Here is a 9,502-nt window from a genome sequence, read left to right as displayed (position 1 = left end):
AAGACAAAGAGGGTTTGTTAAAAGTAAAGAGACTAATAGGAGTCTACACTCCTAGTATAAATCCCTAAACCTAGAGCCCAAAGGCTACAATCCATTACAAGGGTGAATTAAAAATAAATCAGTGTCATGCCCAGCTGCCTTAAATCTGGCACTAAATAGAGAGAAGAAAAGCATTTCTTTTGAGAATTAGTAACGACCAGCTAGACCTTGTGCAGATTTGCGGCCCACAATTCACACTATCCTGGGGGTTCAAAAAAATCTAAAGCCAAACATTTTTTGTATGATCCTGAGCTAGCAATGTCCTCAGGTGCTTGGCAGTAGCAAATAGAAAATATTCAAGAGGAAAGCAATTTCAATCCTACCATCAGAGAATTCCCACAGATACAGGTTTAAGAAACATGAGCTTACCAAAAAATCACAAAACACAAGGAAACAAGATACCACGAGTGAAGTCCCATAAGGGAAAAAGTAGAGGGCATATAGTGGTTCACAACCTAGGGCAACTTTGCCCTCCAAGAGACATTGTTGGTTGTCACAGTTAGGAGGGGAATGTGTATGCTCTTGGCATCTAGTGTGCAGAGGCCAGTTGCTATCAAACACCCTCTAATGTGCAGGACAACCCTCTACAATATAGTCTTCTCTGGCTCAAGATGTCACTAGTGCTAACATTGAGAAGCCCTGACAGAGCAGAATTGTGCCTGCAAGGCTTCTATTTTGGATCTGAAAAAAAATATATAATATGTATAAACTTAAGGAAAATCAAAATATCCAAAACCGGCAAAGGAATATATCATCAAGCAGGTTTGAAGAGCCAAACAAAAATTTTTTTAAAATGAATTAAGTAAAACAATTGAACTAAAAAATTCAGTGGAACTATTTTGAAAAATAGCCTGGAATTATCTAGTAAAATTAAAGATATATATAATCTGTGACCCAACAATTCCACTTCTAGTACATAGCCTTGAGAAATTCATGTACATATGTTTCAATATATATATGCAATAATGTTCATAGCAGCATTGTTGAAAATAGTGCCTCCATAAAAAGGGGAAAAGAATAATCCAGATATCCATCAAAAACAGAATAAAAAGTGTAATATTTTCATGAACTGTACTGCCTCAAAGCATGGAAAGTAAGTGAACCACAGGTACAAACATGGATTAATTTTCAAATATTATGTTGAATAAAAGATGTAAGACCCAAAATATAGAGTATTACATTAAAACAGACAAACAAAAATGGATATAGCTGGTAAAACTCTAAATAAAAGCAAAGATATTATTAGACTAAAGTCAGAGTGATGACTGTCTCTGGTGGAGGAAGTGGTGGTTCAGGATCAGGAACAGAGACAGAAATTATGGACTTTGGTAAAGTTCCATTTCTAGGGTGATTACTTAGTATTTGTTTCATAATTAATTGTTAAGCTGTGAAAGTGATAGTCCCTCAGTCGTGCCCAACTCTTTGCATCCCCATGAACTGTAGCCCTTCAGGCTCCTCTGTCTATGGAATTCTCCAGGAAAGAACACTGGAGTGGGTTGTCATTTCCTTCTCCATATATATTTTTGCATTTTTCTGAATTGTGTTAGATTTTCTCAATTAAAAAAAAAAAGTTTGAAAAAGACGTTTCAAAAATGAAATGGGCAGGTTAAACACCAGCTTAGGAAAAGCTGAAGTGAGATTTACAATATTGGAAGACAGATCTAAAGAAACTCTAAGGAGCACAGTTCAGAGAGACAAGAAGATAAAAAGTAAGAGAGAAAGATTGAACTAGAATTCTAAAGACGTGGACAAAAAAGGGCAGTATTTGAAGAGCTAAAAGCTGAAAATTTCTCAGAACTGACGAACAAATAACTGACAAAATTGGGAAGCCCAGATAATCACAAGCAGTTTAAATAAAAAGTATATACACCAAAAACATATATTGAAAATTTCATAATGTATAGGTTTAAAAAAATGGTTCCATGTAGCTCTTGGTACTTGACCCAATTTCTGTCAAAATGTCTCCTGTTCCTGAATTTCTATGCAAGCCCAGCATGAAGGGTAATCACACTACACCTTTAAGTACAGACAGGTCAGTCAAAGCATAGAACAACTCTCATGCTGAGTAGAATGCTTTGAACATTGAAACAACCATCAAGACCAAAAGTATGGATGAGGTTACCATCATCCACATTTTGACCAAATGCAGCAATGAAAAGAGACAGGATATTGCCTACCAGAGAAGGACCAAAAAGAAACTTGCATCAGTGCTGAAGTCAGCCTTGTCCAGCCACATAAAGATGCTGATTTAAGAACTATTGAAAAAACTTGCTCAGTATTATGCTTCTGATTTGAAAGCCTCCATGAAGGGGCTGGGGTGCAATGAGGACTCCCTGAGATTATTTGCTCAAGGATCAACCAGGAGCTACAGAAAATTAACAGAGTCTACAAGGAAATGTACAAAATTGATCTGGAGAAGCACATTATTTCTGAAACATCTGGTGACTTCTGCAAGTAGTCAGTTGCCCCTGTAAAGGGTAGAAGAGGAGAGGATGGCTCTGTCATTATGTACTAACTGACCAAGATACCTGCAGTCTCTATTGTACTAAAGAGAAGAGGAGAGAACTGATGTTCTTAATGGATAAGCATCATGACCAAGCGGCATGTGTGTCACCTACAGAAAGTACTTGAAAGGTACAAGAGTTATGTCCCTTAGAGATTTATAAACATATTAGAGAGCATAAAGAAAGAGGTCAAAGGAGACTGGGAAGATGTTTTCCTAAACCTGGCCCAGAATATTCATAATAGATTCCTGTATTTTGCTGTATATGACTCCATGAAGGGCAAGCCCTCATTATAAGGGCTTGATTAGAATCATCGTCTCCCACAATTATAAGCTGCTGTACTACTACATCCAGCAAGACACCAAGAGTGACTGCCAGAAAGTGCTCTATACCTGTGTGTTGGGGATGACTTAAGCATGAGATAGCATGAGCATGCAGAAGTGGTGTTCCTATGCTTCCAGCTAACAGTCCTAGAAAATCAGCTTGCCACAAACAGCCCTTTGTGCCCATTCCCTGTGAGGATGATGTTAGTATTGCTCCCCTTGGCCCCAACATTATTTTAGTTGCCCAAGCATTTCCTGCCTTTCCTGTCTAGTCTTCTCTTTTATATATATATATATATATATATATAAAAGAACATTCCAAGGAGTTGGAAGTGCAATCTCTGATGTGAAACACTTTGCCTCTTGTGTACTATGTCATAATGTCATAAACAGATGGATAAAATACATTTTTATTTAAAAATTTTAAAAATTAAAATTAAAGAGAAAAGATATTAAAAGCAGTCAGCAAGAAAAAAATATATAACCGTCAAGTAAATGATACCTAGACTGACTCCTTTTTTCATCAACAGTGAAAGTTAGAGGATAGTATAATAATATTCTTTAATGTGATAAAGAAAAATAAACCTATTATAAATCTATTATATTATCATATTTACTAAAATAACATCCAGAAATATATAAAAACATTAAATAATTCATGGAATAAAGACATTTTTAATTGAAATAAAAAATATTTAGAAAGACTTACAGACAAAACATTACTTGTGAAATACAATTAAAGTGGTACTTTAAAGAAAAATTATAGTCTTAAATGCTAATATTAGAAAATAAATCAGAAGGGGGATCAATATGGATAGAGGAGCAGGATGTGGAGCTTACCTTCTCCCACTAATACATCAAAAATACATCTATGTGTGGAACGATTCTCATAAAGCATCTACTGAACACAGGTAGAAGACCTCAGACTTCTGAAAGAGCAAGAAAATCTCCATGGAACCAGGTATGATAAAAGAAAAAAAGGAGAGAGAGAGAGAGAAAGGAATCAGGATAGGACCTGTGCTCTTGGGAGGGAGCTGAGAAAGAAAAACGTTCCCGCACCCTGAGAAGTCCCCTCACTGGTGGAAAGACCAGCCAGGATGGAAGGGGAGCTTCAGAGATTGGAGGAGAGCACAACTGGTTTGTGTAAGGCAAAACAGAGAGAGACTTGCCCAGATGTTCAATACCATCACCATGCACTCCCCAGTCTGAGATGCTTGTCTGCCAGGGCAGGCAAGGACTGAGTGCCAAAGCTGGGGCTTTGGATGTCAGACATGGGGAGACAACTGGGATTGACTGCAAAGAGACAACTTGAATGTACAGGAGAGGGGTGCGGTTACAACCAAGGATATATGCAGAAGAAACGTGGGCCAGCCAGAGAGACAAGGTACCATTATTGGGGGTTGTGCTAGGGAAGAGGCAGGAATACACAGGACTACACAAAAAAGATCTTCACGACCAGGGTAATCACAATGGTGGGATCACTCACCTAGAGCCAGACATCCTGGAATGTGAAATCAAGTAGGCCTTAGGAAGCATCACTATGAACAAAGCTGGGGGAGGTGACAGAATTCCAGTTGAGCTATTTGAAAGCCTAAAAGATGATGCTGTGAAAGCGCTGCATTCAATATACAGCAAATCCTGGAAAAGGTCAGTTTTCATTGAAAACCCAAACAATGCTCAAACAAGTACACAATCGCACACATCCCACACACTAGTAAAGTAATGTTCAAAATTCTACAAGCCAGGCTTCAACAGTACGTGAATTGAGAACTTGCAGATGTTCAAGCTGGATTTAGAAAAGACCTAGAGGAACCAGAGATCAAATTGCTAACATCCACTGGATCATTGAAAAAGCAAGAGAGTTCCAGAAAAACATCTCTTTCTGCTTTATCGACTATGCCAAAGCCTTTGACTGTGTGGATCACAATAAACTGTGGAAAATTCTCAAAGTGATGGGAATACCAGACCACCTGACCTGCCTCTTGAGAAATCTGTATGGAGATCAGGAAGCAGTAGTTAGAACTGGACATGGAACAACAGACTGGTTTCAAATAGGGGAAGGAGTATGTTAAGGCTGTATATTGTCACCCTGCTTATTTAACTTATATGCAGAGTACATTATTATATACATGAGAAACACTGGGGTAGATGAAGCACAAGCTGGAATCAAGATTGTGGGGAGAAATTCCAATAAACTCAGATATGCAGATGACTCCACCCTTATGCTAGAAAGTGAAGAAGTAAAGAGCCTCTTGAGGAAAGTGAAAGAGGAGAGTGAAAAAGTTGGCTTAAAACTCAACATTCAGAAAACTACGATCATGGCATCTGGTCCCATCAGTTCATGGCAAATCGATGGGGAAACAGTGGAAACAGTGGCAGACTTTATATTTTTGGGCTGCAAAATCACTGTGGATGGTGACTGTAGCCATGAAATTAAAAGACACTTGCTCCTTGGAAGAAAAGCTATAATCAACATAGACAGCATATTAAAAAGCAGAGACATTACTTTGCCAACAAAGGTCAGTCTAGTCAAAACTATGATTTTTCCAGTAGTCACATGTGGATGTGAGAGTTGGACTGTAAAGAAAGCTGAGCTCCTAAGAAATGACGCTTTTGAACTGTGGTGATGGAGAAGACTCTTGAGAGTCCCTTGGACTGCAAGGAGATCCAGCCAGTTCATCCTAAAAGATATCAGTCCTGAATATTCATTAAAGGTCTGATGCTGAAGTTGAAACTCTGGTACTTTGGCCACCTGATCGGAAGATCTGACTCATTGGAAAAGACCCTGATGCTGGGAAAGATTGAAGGTGGGAGGAGAAGGGGACGACAGAGGACTCGATGGACATGAGTTTGAGTAAACCCTGCGAGTTGGTGATGGACAGGGAGGCCTGGTGTACTGCAGTCCATGGCGTCACAGAGTTGGATACGACTGAGTGATTGAACTGAACTGTACCATTTTTCTAGATTTCACATATAAGCGATATTAAACAATATTTGTTTTTCTCATTCTGACTTACTTCACTCTGTATGACAGTCTCTAGGTCCATGCACACATCACTACAACAGGCTCAATTTCTTTCCTTTTATAGCTGAATAATATTTCATTGTATATATGTACCACATCTTCTTTATCCATTTCTCCATTGATGGACATTTAGGCTGCCTCTTTTTTTGGCTATTGTAAATGGTGCCAAAATTCTCCAAGCCAGGCTTCAGCAGTATGTAAACCGTGAACTCCCAGATGTTCAAGCAGGTTTTAGAAAAGGCAGAGGCACCAGAGATCAAATTGCCAACATCCGCTGGATCATGGAGAAAGCAAGAGAGTTTCAGAAAAACATCTATTTCTGCTTCATTGACTATGCCAAAGCCTTTGACTGTGTGGATCACAATAAACTGTGGAACATTCTGAAAGAGATGGGAATCCCAGACCACCTGACCTGCCTCTTGAGAAACCTGTATGCAGGTCAGGAAGCAACAGTTAGAACCGGTCATGGAACAACAGACTGGTTCCAAATAGGAAAAGGAGTGCGTCAAGGTTGTATATTGTCACCTTGCTTATTTAACTTATATGCAGAGTACATCATGAGGAACGCTGGGCTGGAAGAAGCACAAGCTGGAATCAAGATTGCTGGGAGAAATATCAATAACCTCAGATACGCAGATGACACTACCCTTATGGCAGAAAGTGAAGAGGAACTCAAAAGCCTCTTGATGAAAGTGAAAGAGGAGAGTGAAAAGGTTGGCTTGAAGCTCAACATTCAGAAAACAAAGATCATGGCATCTGGTCCCATCACTTCATGGGAAATAGATGGAAAAACAGTGGAAACAGTGTCAGACTTTGTTTTTTTGGGCTCCAAAATCACTGCAGATGCTGATTGCAGCCATGAAATTAAAAGACGCTTGCTCCTTGGAAGGAAAGTTATGACCAACCTTGATAGTATATTAAAAAGCAGAGACATTACTTTGCCAACCAAGGTCCGTCTAGTCAAGGCAATGGTTTTTCCCGTGGTCATGTATGGATGTGAGAGTTGGACTGTGAAGAAAGCTGATCGCCGAAGAATCGATGCTTTTGAACTGTGGTGTTGGAGAAGACTCTTGAGAGTCCCTTATACTGCAAGGAGATCCAACCAGTCCATTCTAAAGGAGATCAATCCTGTATGTTCATTGGAGGGACTGATGCTAAAGCTGAAACTCCAATACTTTGGCCACCTCATGCGACGAGTTGACTCACTGGAAAAGACTCTGATGCTGGGAAAGGTTGGGGGCGGGAGGAGAAGGGGACGACGGAGAATGAGATGGCTGGATGGCATCACCGACTCTGTGGACATGAGTTTGAGTGTACTCCGGGAGTTGGTGATGGACAGGGAGGCCTGGCGTGCTGTGATTCATGGGGTCGCGGAGAGTCGGACACGACTGAGCGACTGAACTGAACTGAACTGAACTGAAATGGTGCCACAGGAACATCAGGGACATGCATCGTTTTGAATGATTGCTTTTTCTGAATATATGCCTAAGAGTGGAATCGCTGGTTCATATGGTAGCTCCAGTTATAGTTTCTTTTTAAGGCAGTCCCATACCGTTCTCCATAGTGGCTGTACCAAGTTACAGTCCCACCAACAATGTAGGAATGTTCCCTTTTCTCCACACTCTCTTCAGCATTTATCATTTGTGGATTTTTTGATGATACCCATTCTAATAAGTGTGAAGTGATACCTCATTGTAGTTTTGCTTTGCATTTCTCTTATAATTAGTGAAATTGAGCACCTTTTCATGTGTTTGTTGGTCACCCTTATGTCTTCTTTGTTGAAATGTCTATTTAGGATTTCCACGAATTGGTTTGTTTGTTTGTTTGTTTAATTGAGGTGTATGCTGTTTTTGTATATTTTTTGGAGATTAATCCTTGTCAGTTGCTTCATTTGCAAATGTTTTCTCCCATTCTTAGGGTTGTCTTTTCTTTTTGTTTATGGTTTCCTTTGCTGTGCACAAGCTTTCACGTTTAATTAGGTCCTATATGGGGACTTCCCTGGTGGCTCAGACGGTAAAGTGTCTGCCTACAATGAGGGAGACCAGGGTTCAATCCCTGGGTCGGGAAGATCTGGAGAAAGAAATGGCAACCCACTCCAGTATTCTTGCCTGGAAAATCCCAAGGATGGTGGAACCTGGTAGGCTACAGTCCATGGGGTCGCAAAGAGTCGGACACGATTGAGCGACTTTACTCTCACTTAGGTCCTATTTGTTTATTTTTATTTTCATTACTCTAAGCAGTGGATTGGAAAAGATCTTGCTATGATTTACATCACAGAGTTTTCTACCTATATTTCCGTCTAAGAGTTTTATAGTATCTGGGCTTATATTTAGCTCATTAATCCACTTTGAGGTTATTTTGTGTGGTGTTAGGGAGTGTCCTAATTTTATTCTTTCACGTGTTCAGTTCAGTTCAATCGCTCAGTCGTGTCTGACTCTTTGCGACCCCATGAATCACAGCACGCCAGGCCTCCCTGTCCATCATCAACTCCCTGAGTTCACTCAAACTCATGTCCATCGAGTCGGTGATGCCACCCAGCCATCTCATTCTCTGTCGTCCCCATCTCCTCCTGTCCCTAATCCCTCCCAGCATCAGAGTCTTTTCCAGTGAGTCAACTCGTCGCATGAGGTGGCCAAAGTACCGGAGTTTCAGCTTTAGCATCAGTCCTTCCAATGAATACCCAGGATTGATCTCCTTTAGAATGGACTGGTTGGATCTCTTTGCAGTCCAAGAACTCTCAAGAGTCTTCTCCAGCACCACAGTTCAAAAGCATCAATTCTTCGGCGATCAGCTTTCTTCACAGTCCAACTCTCACATCCATACATGACCACGGGAAAAACCATAGCCTTGACTAGACAGACCTTTGTTGGCAAAGTAATGTCTCTGCTTTTTAATATACTATCTAGGTTGGTCATAACTTTCCTTCCAAGGAGTAAGCGTCTTTTAATTTCATGGCTGCAATCAGCATCTGCAGTGATTTTGGAGCCCCCCAAAATAAAGTCTGCCACTGTTTCCACTGCTTTTCCATCTATTTCCCATGAAGTGATGGGACCAGATGCCATGATCTTGGTTTTCTGGATGTTGAGCTTCAAGCCAACCTTTTCACTCTCCTCTTTCACTTTCATCAAGAGGCTTTTTAGTTCCTCTTTACTTTCTGCCATAAGAGTAGTGTCATCTGCATATCTGAGGTTATTGATATTTCTCCCATCAATCTTGATTCCAGCTTGTGCTTCTTCCAGCCCTGTGTTCCTCATGATGTACTCTGCATATAAGTTAAATAAGCAAAGGGACAATATACAGCCTTCACGTACTCCTTTTCCTATTTGGAATCAGTCTGTTGTTCCATGTACAGTTCTGACTGTTGCTTCCTGACCTGCATACAGGATTCTCAAGAGGCAGGTCAGGTGGTCTGGGATTCCCATCTCTTTCAGAATTTTCCACAGTTTATTGTGATCCACACAGTCAAAGGCTTTGGCATGGTCAATGAAGCAGAAATAGATGTTTTTCTGGAACTCTCTTGCTTTCTCCATGATCCAGAGGATGTTTGTGTCATTTTTGATTTCTTTCATCAGAGTCTTACAGTTTTCTGACTATAGGCTTTTTGCCTTCTT

General features: G+C 40.2%; 1 pseudogene; it reads left to right on the top strand.

Annotated features, from left to right (window-relative positions):
- The first annotated feature begins 1,997 nt into the window (after nucleotides 1-1,997).
- LOC129551014 (annexin A2 pseudogene) lies at nucleotides 1,998-2,968 on the top strand (annotated as a pseudogene).
- The last annotated feature ends 6,534 nt before the right edge of the window (nucleotides 2,969-9,502 follow it).

The sequence above is a fragment of the Moschus berezovskii genome, chromosome 17 (genome assembly GCF_049115385.1).
Source record: "Moschus berezovskii isolate FMDL1 chromosome 17, NW_MosBer_1.0, whole genome shotgun sequence".
Classification (NCBI taxonomy): Eukaryota; Metazoa; Chordata; class Mammalia; order Artiodactyla; family Moschidae; genus Moschus; species Moschus berezovskii.
This window is presented reverse-complemented; position numbering and strand designations above follow the sequence as displayed.